The following is a 16,465-nucleotide window of genomic DNA, read 5'->3' on the forward strand; positions in this document are numbered from 1 at the left end:
TATGCAATCCCGATGCAATTGCTGTGATTCATCAACACTCTGAAAGTCCACAGATTACAGAATGCCTCCAGATGGGCTTCGGAAACTACTACTGGTCTTCCAGGGAACGATCAAATCGTGGACAGTTTGAGACATTGCTCCCATCTAGAGAAGTCATAATGGTTCCTGTTGTCTTCAATCCCGATGCAATTTCTGTGTTTCATCAACACTCTGAAGGTCCATAGATTACAGAATGACTCCTGCTGGGCTTCGGAAAGTACTACTGGTCTACCAGGGAACGATGAAAGCGTAGACAGTTTGAGACATTTCTCCCATGGAGAAAAGCCTGATTGGTGCCTGTTGTATTCAATCCCGATGCAATTTCTGTGTTACATCAACACTTTGAAAGTCTACAGGTTACAGAATGCCTCCAGATGTACATCGGAATCTACTACTGGTCTTCCAGGGAACGATCAAAGCTTAGACTGTTTGAGGCATTACTCCCATGATGGGAAGTGTGCATGGTGACTGTTGTATTCTATCCCGATGCAATTTCTGTGTTTCATCAACACTCTGATAGTCCACAGATTACAGAATGCCTCCAGATGTGCATCGGAAACTACTACAAGTCTTCCAGGGAACGATCAAAGCGTAGACTGTTTGAGACATTACTCCCATGGAGGAAAGTGCGCATGGTGACTGTTGTATTCCATCCCGATGCTATTTCTGTGCTTCATCAACATTTTGAAGGTCCGCAGATTACAGAATGCCTCCAGATGTGCATCGAAAACTACTACTGGCCTTCCAGGGAACGATCAAACCGTAGACTGTTTGAGACATTACTCCCATGGATTAATGTGCGCATGGTGACTGCTGTATTCAATCCCGATGCAAGTTCTGTGTTTCATCAACACTCTGATAGTCCACAGATTACAGAATGCCTCCAGATGTGCATCGGAAATTACTACTCGTCTTCCAGGGAACGATCAAAGCGTGGACAGTTTGAGACATTACTCCCATCTAGAGAAGTCCTAATGGTTCCTGTTGTATTCAATATCGATGCAATTTCTGTGTTTCATCAACACTCTGAAGGTCCACAGATTACTGAATGATTCCAGATGTACATCGGAAACTACTACTGGTCTTCCAGGGAACGATCAAAGCGTAGACAGTTTGAGACATAACGCCTGTGGAGAAAAGCCCGCATGGGACCTGTTGTATTCAATCCCGATGCAATTTCTTTGTTTCATCAACACTTTGAAGGTCTACAGATTACAGACCGCCTCCAGATGTTCATCGGAAACTACTACTGGTCTTCCAGGTATCGATCAAAGCGTAGACAGTTTGAGACATAACTCCTGTGGAGAAAAGCCCGCAAGGGACCTGTTGTATTCAATACCGATGCAATTTCTTTGTTTCATCAACACTTTGAAGGTCCACAGATTACAGAATGCCTCCAGATGTACATCGGAAACTACTACTGGTCTTCCAGGGAACGATTAAAGCGATGAAAGTTTGAGACATTACTCCAATGGAGATATGTCCGTATGGTGCCTGTTGTATTCAATACCGATGCAATTTCTGTGTTTCATCAAGACTTTGAAGGTCCACAGATTACAGAATGACTCCAGATGTGCTTCGTCAACTACTACTGGTCTTCCAGGGAACGATCAAAGTGTAGACTGTATCAGACATTACTCAAATGGAGAAAAGTCAGCATGGTGAATGTTGTATGCAATCCCGATGCAATTGCTGTGATTCATCAACACTTTGAAAGTCCACAGATTACAGAATGCCTCCAGATGGGCTTCGGAAACTACTACTGGTCTTCCAGGGAACGATCAAATCGTGGACAGTTTGAGACATTGCTCCCATCCAGAGAAGTCATAATGGTTCCTGTTGTATTCAATCCCTATGCAATTTCTGTGTTTCATCAACACTCTGAAGGTCCACAGATTACAGAATGACTCCTGCTGGGCTTCGGAAAGTACTACTGGTCTACCAGGGAACGATGAAAGCGTAGACAGTTTGAGACATTTCTCCCATGGAGTAAAGCCTGAATGGTGCCTGTTGTATTCAATCCCGATGCAATTTCTGTGTTACATCAACACTTTGAAAGTCCACAGATTACAGAATGCCTCCAGATGTGCATCGGAAACTACTACTAGTCTTCCAGGGAACGATCAAAGCGTAGACTGTTTGAGACATTATTCCCATGGAGGAAAGTGCGCATGGTGCCCGTTGTATTCAATCCCGATGCAATTTCTATGTTTAATCAACACTCTGATAGTCCACAGATTACAGAATGCCTCCAGATGTGCATCGGAAACTACTACTGGTCTTCCAGGAATCGATCAAATCGCAGAGTGTTTGAGACACAACTCCAGTGGAGAAAAGCCCGCATGGGACCTGTTGTATTCAATCCGGATGCTATTTCTGAGTTTAATCAACGCTCTGACTGTCCACAGATTACAGAATGACCCGAGATGAGCTTCGGAAACTACTACTGGTCTCCCAGGGAACGATCAAAGCGTAGACAGTTTGAGACATTACTCCCATGGAGAAAAGCCTGAATGGTGCCTGTAATATTCAACCCCGATGCAATTTCTTTGTTTCATCAACACTTTGCAGGTTCACAGATTACAGAATGCCTCCAGATGTGTATCCGAAATTACTACTGGTCTTCCAGGGAACGATCAAAGCGTAGACTGTTTGAGACATTATACCCATGGAGGAAAGTGCGCATGGTGACTGTTGTATTCAATCCCGATGCATTTGCTGTGATTTATCAACACTCTGAAAGTCCACAGATTACAAAATGCCTCCAGATGTGCTTTGGAAACAACTTCTTGTCTCCCAGGTATCGATCAAAGCGTAGATAGTTTGAGACATAACTCCAGTGGAGAAAAGCCCGCATGGGACCTGTTGTATTCAATCCCGATGCAATTCCTGTGTTTCATCAAGACTATGAAAGCCCACAGATTACAGAATGACTCCAGATGTGCTTCGTCAACTACTACTGGTCTTCCAGGGAACGATCAATGTGTAGACTGTTTCAGACATTACTCAAATGGAGAAAAGTCAGCATGGTGAATGTTGTATGCAATCCCGATGAATTTGCTGTGATTCATCAACACTCTGAAAGTCCACAGATTACAGAATGCCTCCAGATGGGCTTAGGAAACTACTACTGGTCTTCCAGGGAACGATCAAATCGTGGACAGCTTGAGACATTACTCCCATCTAGAAAAGTCCTAATAGTTCCGGTTGTATTCAATCCCGATGAAATTTCTGTGTTTCATCAACACTCTGAAGGTCCACAGATTACTGAATGATTCCAGATGTGCATCGGAAACTACTACTGGTTTTCCAGGGAACGATCAAAGCGTAGACTGTTTGAGACATTACTCACATGGAGGAAAGTACGCATGGTGCCTGTAATATTCAATCCCGATGCAATTTCTGTGTTTCATCAAAACTTTGAAGGTCCACAGATTACAGAATGCCTCCAGATGGGCTTCGGAAACAACTACTCGTCTTCCAGGGAACGCACAAAGCGTTGACAAGTTGTGACATTACTCCCATATAGAAATGTACAAATGGTGCCTGTTGTATTCAATACCGATGCAATTTCTGTGTTTCATCAAGACTTTGAAGGTCAACACATTACAGAATGCCTCCAGATGTGCATCGGTAACTACTACTGGTCTTCCAAATAACGTTCAAAGCGTAGACAGTTTGAGACATTACTCCCATCTAGAAAAGACCTAATGGTGAATGTTGTATTAAATCCCGATGCAATTTCTGTGTTTCATCAGCACTTTGAAGGTCCACAGATTGCAGAATGCCTCCAGATGTGCATCGGAAACAACTACTGGTCTTAAAGGAATCGATCAAATTGTAGAGTATTTGAGACATTACTCCCATGGAGAAAAGCGCGCAAGGTGGCAGCTGTATGCAATCCCGATGCATTTTCTGTGATTCATCAACACTCTGAAAGTCCACAGATTACAGAATGCCTCCAGATGTGGTTCGGAAACTACTCCTGCTCTTCCAGGGAACGATCAAAGCGTAGAAAGCTTGAGACTTAACTCCCATGGAGGGAAGTGCGCATGGTGACTGTTGTATTCAATCCCGATGCAATTTCTGTGTTTCATGAACACTCTGATAGTCCACAGATTACAGAATGCCTTCAGATGGGCTTCGGAAACTACTACTGGTGTTCCAGGGAACGATCAAAGCGTAGACTGTTTGAGACATTACTCCCACGGAGAAAAGTCCGCATGGTGCCTGTTGTATTGAATCAAGAAGCAATTTCTGAGTTTCATCAACACTCTAAAGGTCCAAAGATTACAGAATGCCAACAGACTCGCATCGGAAACTACTACTGGTCTTCCAGGGAACGATCAAAGCGATGAAAGTTTGAGACATTACTCCAATGGAGATATGTCCGTATGGTGCCTGTTGTATTCAATACCGATGCAATTTCTGTGTTTCATCAAGACTTTGAAGATCCACAGATTACAGAATGCCTCCAGATGTGCATCGGAAACTACTACTGGTCTTAAAGGAATCGATCAAATTGTAGAGTATTTGAGACATTACCCCCATGGAGAAAAGCGCGCAAGGTGGCAGCTGTATGCAATCCCGATGCATTTTCTGTGATTCATCAACACTCTGAAAGTCCACAGATTACAGAATGCCTCCAGATGGGCTTCGGAAACTACTTCTGGTCTTCCAGGGAACGATCAAAGCGTGGACAGTTTGAGACATTACTCCAATCTAGAGAAGCCCTAATGGTTCCTGTTGTATTCAGTCCCGATGCCATTTCTGTGTTTCATCAACACTCTGAAGGTCCACAGATTACTGAATGTTTCCAGTTGTGCATCGGAAACTACTACTGGTCTTCCAGGGAACGATCAAAGCGTAGACTGTTTGAGACATTACTCCCATGGAGGAAAGTGCGCATGGTGACTGTTGTATTCCATCCCGATGCAATTTCTATGTTTCATCAACATTTTGAAGGTCCGCAAATTACATAATGCCTTCAGATGTGCATCGAAAACTACTACTGGCCTTCCAGGGAACGATCAAAGCGTAGACAGTTTGAGACATAACTCCTGTGGAGAAAAGCCCGCATGGGACGTGTTGTATTCAATCCTAATGCAATTTCTTTGTTCCATCAACACTTTGAACGTCCACAGATTACAGAATGCCTCCAGATGTACATCGGAAGCTACTACTGGTCTTCCAGGGAACGATGAAAGCGTAGACTGTTTGAGGCATTACTCCCATGATGGAAAGTGTGCATGGTGAATGTTGTATTCAATCCCGAAACAATTTCTGTGTTTCATCAACACTCTGAAGGTCCACAGATTACAGAATGCCTCCAGATGTGCATCGAAAACTACTTATGGTCTTCCAGGGAACGATCAAAGCGTAGACTGTTTGAGACATTACTCCCATGGAGGAAAGTGCTAATGGTGACTGATGTATTCAATCCCGATGCAATTTCTGTGTTTTGTCAACACTCTGATAGTCCACAGATTGCAGAACGCCTCCAGATGTGCATCGGAAAATACTACTGGTCTTCCAGGAATCGATCAAATCGCAGAGTGTTTGAGACACAACTACAGTGGAGAAAAGCCCGCATGGGACCTGTTGTATTCAATCCCGATGCTATTCCTGTGTTTAATCAACGCTCTGACTGTCCACAGATTACAGAATGACTCGAGTTGGGCTTCGGAAACTACTAATGGTCTCCCAGGGAACGATCAAAGCGTAGACAGTTTGAGACATTACTCCCATGGAGAAAAGCCTGAATGGTGCCTGTAATATTCAATCCCGATGCAATTTCTTTGTTTCATCAACACTTTGCAGGTTCACAGAATACAGAATGCCTCCAGATGTGCATCGAAAACTACTACTGGCCATCCAGGGAACGATCAAAACGTAGACTGTTTGAGACATTACTCCCATGGAGGAATGTGCGCATGGTGACTGCTGTATTCATTCCCGATGCAATTTCTGTGTTTCATCAACACTCTGATAGTCCACAGATCACAGAATGTCTCCAGATGTGCATTGGAAACTACTACTGGTCTTCGTGGGAACGATCAAAGCGTGGACAGTTTGAGACATTACTCCCATATAGAGAAGTCCTAATGGTTCCTGTTGTATTCAATCCCGATGCAATTTCTGTGTTTCATCAACACTCTGAAGGTCCACAGATTACTGAATGATTCCAGATGTGCATCGGAAACTACTACTGGTCTTCCAGGGAACGATCAAAGCGTAGACAGTTTGAGACATAACTCCTGTGGAGAAGCGCCCGCATGGGACCTGTTGTATTCAATCCCGATGCAATTTCTTTGTTTCATAAACATTTTTGAAGGTCCACAGATTACAGACCGCCTCCAGATGTTCATCGGAAACTACTACTGGTCTTCCAGGGAACGATGAAAGCGTAGACTGTTTGAGGCATTACTCCCATGATGGAAAGTGTGCATGGTGACTGTTGTATTCCATCCCGACGCAATTTCTGTGTTTCATCAACATTATGATAGTCCACAGATTACAGAATGCCTCCAGATGTGCATCGGAAACTACTACTGGTCTTCCAGGAATCGATCAAAGCGTAGACAGTTTGAGACATAACTCCTGTGGAGAAAAGCCCGCATGGGACCTGTTGTATTCAATCCCGATGCAATTTCTTTGCTTCATCAACACTTTGAAGGTCCACAGATTACAGACCGCCTCCAGATGTTCATCGGAAACTACTACTGGTCTTCCAGGGAACGATGAAAGCGTAGACTGTTTGAGGCATTACTCCCATGATGGAAAGTGTGCATGGTGACTGTTGTATTCAATCCCGACGCAATTTCTGTGTTTCATCAACACTCTGATAGTCCACAGATTACAGAATGCCTCCAGATGTGCATCGGAAACTACTACCGGTCTTCCAGGAATCGATCAAAGCGTAGACAGTTTGAGACATAACTCCTACGGAGAAAAGCCCGCATGGGACCTGTTGTACTCAATCCCGATGCAATTTCTTTGTTTCATCAACATTTTGAAGGTCCACAGATTACAGAATGCCTACAGATGTACATCGGAAACTACTACTGGTCTTCCAGGGAACGATAAAAGCGTGGAAAGTTTGAGACATTGCTCCCATCTAGAGAAGTCTTAATGGTTCCTGTTGTATTCAATCCCGATGCAATTTCTGTGTTTCATCAACACTCTGATAGTCCACAGATTACAGAATGCCTTCAGATGGGCTTCGGAAACTACTACTTGTCTCCCAGGGAACGATCAAAGCGTAGACTGTTTGATACATTACTCCCATGGAGAAAAGTCGTCATGGTGCCTGTTGTATTGAATCGAGAAGCAATTTCTGAGTTTCTTCAACACTCTGAACGTCGAAAGATTACAGAATGCCAACAGTTTTGCATCGGAAACTACTACTGGTCTTCCAGGGAACGATTAAAGCGATGAAAGTTTGAGACATTACTCCAATGGAGATATGTCCGTATGGTGCCTGTTGTATTCAATACCGATGCAATTTCTGTGTTTCATCAAGACTTTGAAGGTCCACAGATTACAGAATGACTCCAGATGTGCTTCGTCAACTACTACTTTTCTTCCAGGGAACGATCAAAAGGAAGACTGTTTCAGACATTACCCAAATGGAGAAAAGTCAGCATGGTGAATGTTGTATGCAATCCCGATGCAATTGCTGTGATTCATCAACACTCTGAAAGTCCACAGATTACAGAATGCCTCCAGATGGGCTTCGGAAACTACTACTGGTCTTCCAGGGAACGATCAAATCGTGGACAGTTTGAGACATTGCTCCCATCTAGAGAAGTCATAATGGTTCCTGTTGTCTTCAATCCCGATGCAATTTCTGTGTTTCATCAACACTCTGAAGGTCCATAGATTACAGAATGACTCCTGCTGGGCTTCGGAAAGTACTACTGGTCTACCAGGGAACGATGAAAGCGTAGACAGTTTGAGACATTTCTCCCATGGAGAAAAGCCTGAATGGTGCCTGTTGTATTCAATCCCGATGCAATTTCTGTGTTACATCAACACTTTGAAAGTCTACAGGTTACAGAATGCCTCCAGATGTACATCGGAATCTACTACTGGTCTTCCAGGGAACGATCAAAGCTTAGACTGTTTGAGGCATTACTCCCATGATGGGAAGTGTGCATGGTGACTGTTGTATTCTATCCCGATGCAATTTCTGTGTTTCATCAACACTCTGATAGTCCACAGATTACAGAATGCCTCCAGATGTGCATCGGAAACTACTACAAGTCTTCCAGGGAACGATCAAAGCGTAGACTGTTTGAGACATTACTCCCATGTAGGAAAGTGCGCATGGTGACTGTTGTATTCCATCCCGATGCTATTTCTGTGCTTCATCAACATTTTGAAGGTCCGCAGATTACAGAATGCCTCCAGATGTGCATCGAAAACTACTACTGGCCTTCCAGGGAACGATCAAACCGTAGACTGTTTGAGACATTACTCCCATGGATTAATGTGCGCATGGTGACTGCTGTATTCAATCCCGATGCAAGTTCTGTGTTTCATCAACACTCTGATAGTCCACAGATTACAGAATGCCTCCAGATGTGCATCGGATATTACTACTCGTCTTCCAGGGAACGATCAAAGCGTGGACAGTTTGAGACATTACTCCCATCTAGAGAAGTCCTAATGGTTCCTGTTGTATTCAATATCGATGCAATTTCTGTGTTTCATCAACACTCTGAAGGTCCACAGATTACTGAATGATTCCAGATGTACATCGGAAACTACTACTGGTCTTCCAGGGAACGATCAAAGCGTAGACAGTTTGAGACATAACGCCTGTGGAGAAAAGCCCGCATGGGACCTGTTGTATTCAATCCCGATGCAATTTCTTTGTTTCATCAACACTTTGAAGGTCTACAGATTACAGACCGCATCCAGATGTTCATCGGAAACTACTACTGGTCTTCCAGGTATCGATCAAAGCGTAGACAGTTTGAGACATAACTCCTGTGGAGAAAAGCCCGCAAGGGACCTGTTGTATTCAATACCGATGCAATTTCTTTGTTTCATCAACACTTTGAAGGTCCACAGATTACAGAATGCCTCCAGATGTACATCGGAAACTACTACTGGTCTTCCAGGGAACGATTAAAGCGATGAAAGTTTGAGACATTAATCCAATGGAGATATGTCCGTATGGTGCCTGTTGTATTCAATACCGATGCAATTTCTGTGTTTCATCAAGACTTTGAAGGTCCACAGATTACAGAATGACTCCAGATGTGCTTCGTCAACTACTACTGGTCTTCCAGGGAACGATCAAAGTGTAGACTGTTTCAGACATTACTCAAATGGAGAAAAGTCAGCATGGTGAATGTTGTATGCAATCCCGATGCAATTGCTGTGATTCATCAACACTTTGAAAGTCCACAGATTACAGAATGCCTCCAGATGGGTTTCGGAAACTACTACTGGTCTTCCAGGGAACGATCAAATCGTGGACAGTTTGAGACATTGCTCCCATCCAGAGAAGTCATAATGGTTCCTGTTGTATTCAATCCCTATGCAATTTCTGTGTTTCATCAACACTCTGAAGGTCCACAGATTACAGAATGACTCCTGCTGGGCTTCGGAAAGTACTACTGGTCTACCAGGGAACGATGAAAGCGTAGACAGTTTGAGACATTTCTCCCATGGAGAAAAGCCTGAATGGTGCCTGTTGTATTCAATCCCGATGCAATTTCTGTGTTACATCAACACTTTGAAAGTCCACAGATTACAGAATGCCTCCAGATGTGCATCGGAAACTACTACTAGTCTTCCAGGGAACGATCAAAGCGTAGACTGTTTGAGACATTATTCCCATCTAGAAAAGGCCTAATGGTGCCTTTTGAATTAAATCCCGATGCAATTTCTGTGTTTTATCAGCACTTTGAAGGTCCACAGATTACAGAACGCCTCCAGATGTGCATCGGAAACTACTACTGGTCTTCCAGGAATCGATCAAATCGCAGAGTGTTTGAGACACAACTCCAGTGGAGAAAAGCCCGCATGGGACCTGTTGTATTCAATCCGGATGCTATTTCTGAGTTTAATCAACGCTCTGACTGTCCACAGATTACAGAATGACTCGAGATGAGCTTCGGAAACTACTACTGGTCTCCCAGGGAACGATCAAAGCGTAGACAGTTTGAGACATTACTCCCATGGAGAAAAGCCTGAATGGTGCCTGTAATATTCAACCACGATTCAATTTCTTTGTTTCATCAACACTTTGCAGGTTCACAGATTACAGAATGCCTCCAGATGTGTATCGGAAATTACTACTGGTCTTCCAGGGAACGATCAAAGCGTAGACTGTTTGAGACATTATACCCATGGAGGAAAGTGCGCATGGTGACTGTTGTATTCAATCCCGATGCATTTGCTGTGATTTATCAACACTCTGAAAGTCCACAGATTACAAAATGCCTCCAGATGTGCTTTGGAAACTACTTCTTGTCTCCCAGGTATCGATCAAAGCGTAGATAGTTTGAGACATAACTCCAGTGGAGAAAAGCCCGCATGGGACCTGTTGTATTCAATCCCGATGCAATTCCTGTGTTTCATCAAGACTATGAAAGCCCACAGATTACAGAATGACTCCAGATGTGCTTCGTCAACTACTACTGGTCTTCCAGGGAACGATCAATGTGTAGACTGTTTCAGACATTACTCAAATGGAGAAAAGTCAGCATGGTGAATGTTGTATGCAATCCCGATGAATTTGCTGTGATTCATCAACACTCTGAAAGTCCACAGATTACAGAATGCCTCCAGATGGGCTTAGGAAACTACTACTGGTCTTCCAGGGAACGATCAAATCGTGGACAGCTTGAGACATTACTCCCATCTAGAAAAGTCCTAATAGTTCCGGTTGTATTCAATCCCGATGAAATTTCTGTGTTTCATCAACACTCTGAAGGTCCACAGATTACTGAATGATTCCAGATGTGCATCGGAAACTACTACTGGTCTTCCAGGGAACGATCAAAGCGTAGACTGTTTGAGACATTACTCACATGGAGGAAAGTACGCATGGTGCCTGTAATATTCAATCCCGATGCAATTTCTGTGTTTCATCAAAACTTTGAAGGTCCACAGATTACAGAATGCCTCCAGATGGGCTTCGGAAACAACTACTCGTCTTCCAGGGAACGCACAAAGCGTTGACAAGTTGTGACATTACTCCCATATAGAAATGTACAAATGGTGCCTGTTGTATTCAATACCGATGCAATTTCTGTGTTTCATCAAGACTTTGAAGGTCAACACATTACAGAATGCCTCCAGATGTGCATCGGTAACTACTACTGGTCTTCCAAATAACGTTCAAAGCGTAGACAGTTTGAGACATTACTCCCATCTAGAAAAGACCTAATGGTGAATGTTGTATTAAATCCCGATGCAATTTCTGTGTTTCATCAGCACTTTGAAGGTCCACAGATTGCAGAATGCCTCCAGATGTGCATCGGAAACTACTACTGGTCTTAAAGGACTCGATCAAATTGTAGAGTATTTGAGACATTACTCCCATGGAGAAAAGCGCGCAAGGTGGCAGCTGTATGCAATCCCGATGCATTTTCTGTGATTCATCAACACTCTGAAAGTCCACAGAATACAGAATGCCTCCAGATGTGGTTCGGAAACTACTCCTGGTCTTCCAGGGAACGATCAAAGCGTAGAAAGCTTGAGACTTAACTCCCATGGAGGGAAGTGCGCATGGTGACTGTTGTATTCAATCCCGATGCAATTTCTGTGTTTCATGAACACTCTGATAGTCCACAGATTACAGAATGCCTTCAGATGGGCTTCGGAAACTACTACTGGTCTTCCAGGGAACGATCAAAGCGTAGACTGTTTGAGACATTACTCCCACGGAGAAAAGTCCGCATGGTGCCTGTTGTATTGAATCAAGAAGCAATTTCTGAGTTTCATCAACACTCTAAAGGTCCAAAGATTACAGAATGCCAACAGACTCGCATCGGAAACTACTACTGGTCTTCCAGGGAACGATCAAAGCGATGAAAGTTTGAGACATTACTCCAATGGAGATATGTCCGTATGGTGCCTGTTGTATTCAATACCGATGCAATTTCTGTGTTTCATCAAGACTTTGAAGATCCACAGATTACAGAATGCCTCCAGATGTGCATCGGAAACTACTACTGGTCTTAAAGGAATCGATCAAATTGTAGAGTATTTGAGACATTACTCCCATGGAGAAAAGCGCGCAAGGTGGCAGCTGTATGCAATCCCGATGCATTTTCTGTGATTCATCAACACTCTGAAAGTCCACAGATTACAGAATGCCTCCAGATGGGCTTCGGAAACTACTTCTGGTCTTCCAGGGAACGATCAAAGCGTGGACAGTTTGAGACATTACTCCAATCTAGAGAAGCCCTAATGGTTCGTGTTGTATTCAGTCCCGATGCCATTTCTGTGTTTCATCAACACTCTGAAGGTCCACAGATTACTGAATGTTTCCAGTTGTGCATCGGAAACTACTACTGGTCTTCCAGGGAACGATCAAAGCGTACACAGTTTGAGACATAACTCCTGTGGAGAAAAGCCCGCATGGGACCTGTTGTATTCAATCCCGATGCAATTTCTTTGTTTCATCAACACTTTGAAGGTCCACAGATTACAGAATGCCTCCAGATGTACATCGGAAACTACTACTGGTCTTTCAGGGAACGATCAAAGCGTAGACAGGGTGAGACATTACTCCCTTGGAGAAATGTCCGCTTGGTGCCTATTGTAGTCATTCCCGATGCAATTTCTGTGTATCATCAAAACTTTGAAGGTCCACAGATTACAGAATGCCTCCAGATGGGCTTCGGAAACAACTACTCGTCTTCCAATGAACGTACAAAGCGTTGACAAGTTGAGACATTACTCCCATATAGAAATGTACAAATGGTTCCTGTTGTTTTCAATTCCGATGGAATTTATATGTTTCATCAGCACTTCGAAGGTCAACACATTACAGAATGCCTCCAGATGTGCATCGGTAACTACTACTGGTCTTCCAGATAACGTTCAAAGCGTAGACAGTTTGAGACATTACTCCCATCTAGAAAAGTCCTAATGGTGCCTTTTGTATTAAATCCCGATGTAATTTCTGTGTTTCATCAGCACTTTGAAGGTCCACAGATTGCAGAATGCCTCCAGATGTGCTTCGGTAACTACTACTGGTCTTCCAGATAACGTTCAAAGCGTAGACTTTGAGACATTACTCCCATGGAGGAAAGTGCTAATGGTGACTGATGTATTCAATCCTGCTGTAATTTCTGTGTTTTATCAACACTCTGATAGTCCACAGATTACAGAATGCCTCCAGATGTGCATCGGAAACTACTACTGGTCTTCCTGGAATCGATCAAATTGTAGAGTGTTTGAGACATTACTCCCATGGAGAAAAGCGCGCATGGTGCCAGCTGTATGCAATCCCGATGCATTTGCTGTGATTCATCAATACTCTGAAAGTCCACAGATTACAGAATGCATCCAGATGGGGTTCGGAAACTACTCCTGGTCTACCAGGGAACGATCAAAGCGTAGAAAGCTTGAGACTTTACTCCCATGGAGGAAGTGCGCATTGTGGCTGTTGTATTCAATCCCGATGCAATTTCTGTGTTTCATCAACAATCTGACTGTCCACAGATTACAGAATGCCTTCAAATGGGCTTCGAAACTACTACTGGTCTTCCAGGGAACGATCAAAGTGTAGACTGTTTCAGACATTACTCAAATGGAGAAAAGTCAGCGTGGTGAACGTTGTATGCACTCCCAAAGCAATTTCTGTGATTCATCAACACTCTGAAGGTCCTCAGATTACTGAATGGTTCCAGATGTGCATCGGAAACTACTACTGCTCTTCCAGGGAACGATCAAAGCGTAGACTGTTTGAGACATTACTACCGTGGAGGAAAGTACGCATGGTGACTGTTGTATTCCATCCCGATGCAATTTCTGTGTTTCATCAACACTTTGTAGGTCCACAGATTTCAGAATGCCTCCAGATGTGCATCGAAAACTACTACTGGCCTTCCAGGGAACGATCAAAGTGTAGTCTGTTTGAGACATTACTCCCATGGAGGAATGAGCGCATGGTGACTGTTGTATTCAATCCCGATGCAATTTCTGTGTTTCATCACGCTGTGATAGTCCGCTGATTGCAGAATGCCTCCAAATGTGCATCGGAAACTACTACTGGTCTTCCAGGGAACGATCAAAGCGTAGCCAGTTTGAGACATAACTCCTGTGGAGAAAAGCCCGCATGGGACCTGTTGTATTCAATCCCGATGCTATTTCTGTTTTTAATCAACACTCTGACTGTCCACAGATTACAGAATGACTCCAGATGGGCTTCGGAAACTACTACTGGTCTTCCAGGGAACGATCAAAGCGTAGACAGTTTGAGACATTACTCCCATGGAGAAAAGCCTGAATGGTGCCTGTTGTATTCAATCCCGATGCAATTTCTGTGTTTCGTCAACACTTTGAAAGTCCACAGGTTACAGAATGCAACCAGATGTGCATTGGAAACTACTACTGGTCTTCCAGTTAACGTTCAAAGCGTAGTCTATTTGAAACATTACTCCCATGGAGGAATGTGCGCATGGTGACTGTTGTATTCAATCCCGAAGCAATTTCAGTGTTTCATCAACACTCTGATAATCCACAGATTACAGAATGCCTCCAGATGTGCATCGGAAACTACTACTGGTCTTCCAGGGAACGATCAAAGCGTATACTGTGTGAGACATTAGTCCCATGGAGGAAAGTGCGCATGGTGACTGTTGTATTCAATCCCGATGCAATTTCTTTGTTTCATCAACACTTTGAAGGTCCACAGATTACAGAATGCCTCCAGATGTACATCGGAAACTACTACTGGTCTTCCAGGGAACGATCAAAACGTAGACTGTTTGAGGCATTACTCCCATTATGGAAAGTGAGCATGGTGACTGTTGTATTCAATCCCGATGCAATTTCTGTGTTTCATCAACACTCTGATAGTCCACAGATTACAGAATGCCTTCAGATGGGCTTCGGAAACTACTGCCGGTCTTCCAGGGAATGATCAAAGCGTAGACTGTTTGAGACATTACTCCCATGGAGAAAAGTACGCATGGTGCCTGTTGTATTGAATCAAGAAGCAGTTTCTGAGTTTCATCAGTACTCTGAATGTCCACAGATTACAAAATGCCAACAGATTTGCATCGGAAACTACTACTGCTCTTCCAGGGAACGATCAAAGCGTATACTGTGTGAGACATTAGTCCCATGGAGGAAAGTGCGCATGGTGACTGTTGTATTCAATCCCGATGCAATTTCTTTGTTTCATCAACACTTTGAAGGTCCACAGATTACAGAATGCCTCCAGATGTACATCGGAAACTACTACTGGTCTTCCAGGGAACGATGAAAACGTAGACTGTTTGAGGCATTAGTCCCATTATGGAAAGTGAGCATGGTGACTGTTGTATTCAATCCCGATGCAATTTCTGTGTTTCATCAACACTCTGAAAGTCCACAGATTACAGAATGACTTCAGATGGGCTTCGGAAACTACTACTGGACTTTCAGGAATCGATCAAATCGTAGAGTGTTTGAGACATTACTCCCATGGAGAAAAGCCCGCATGGTGTGTGTTGTATTCAATCCCGATGGAATTTCTGTGTTTCATCAGCACTTTGAAGGTCAACACATTACAGAATGCCTCCATATGTGCTACGGTAACTAATACTGGTTTTCCAGATAACGTACAAAGCGTAGACAGTTTGAGACATTACTCCCATCTAGAAAAGTCCTAATGGTGCCTGTTGTATTAAACCTCGATGCAATTTCTGTCTTTCATCAGCACTTTGAAGGTCCCTAGATTGCAGAATGCCTCCAGATGTGCTTCGGTAACTACTACTGGTCTTCCAGATAACGTTCAAAGCGTAGACTGTTTCAGACATTACTCCCATGGAGGAAAGTGCTAATGGTGACTGATGTATTCAATCCCGATGCAATTTCTATGTTTTATCAACATTCTGAAAGGTCACAGATTACAGAATGCCTCCAGATGGGCTTCGGAAGCTACTCCTGGTCTTCCAGGGAACGATCAAATCGTAGAATGCTGAGACTTTTCTCCCATGGAACAAATTGCGCATGCTGACTTTTGTATTCAATCCCGATGAAATTTCTGTGTTTCATCAACACTATGATAGACCACAGATTACAGAATGCCTTCTGATGGGCTTCGGAAACTACTACTGGTCTTCCAGGGAACGATCAAAGCGTAGACTATTTGAGACATTACTCCTATGGAGAAAAGTCCACATGGTTAATGTTGTATTGAATCAAGAAGCAGTTTCTGAGTTTCATCAGTACTCTGAATGTCCACAGA

This window comes from Schistocerca gregaria, chromosome 3 (genome assembly GCF_023897955.1).
Source record: "Schistocerca gregaria isolate iqSchGreg1 chromosome 3, iqSchGreg1.2, whole genome shotgun sequence".
In the NCBI taxonomy this organism is placed as follows: domain Eukaryota; kingdom Metazoa; phylum Arthropoda; class Insecta; order Orthoptera; family Acrididae; genus Schistocerca; species Schistocerca gregaria.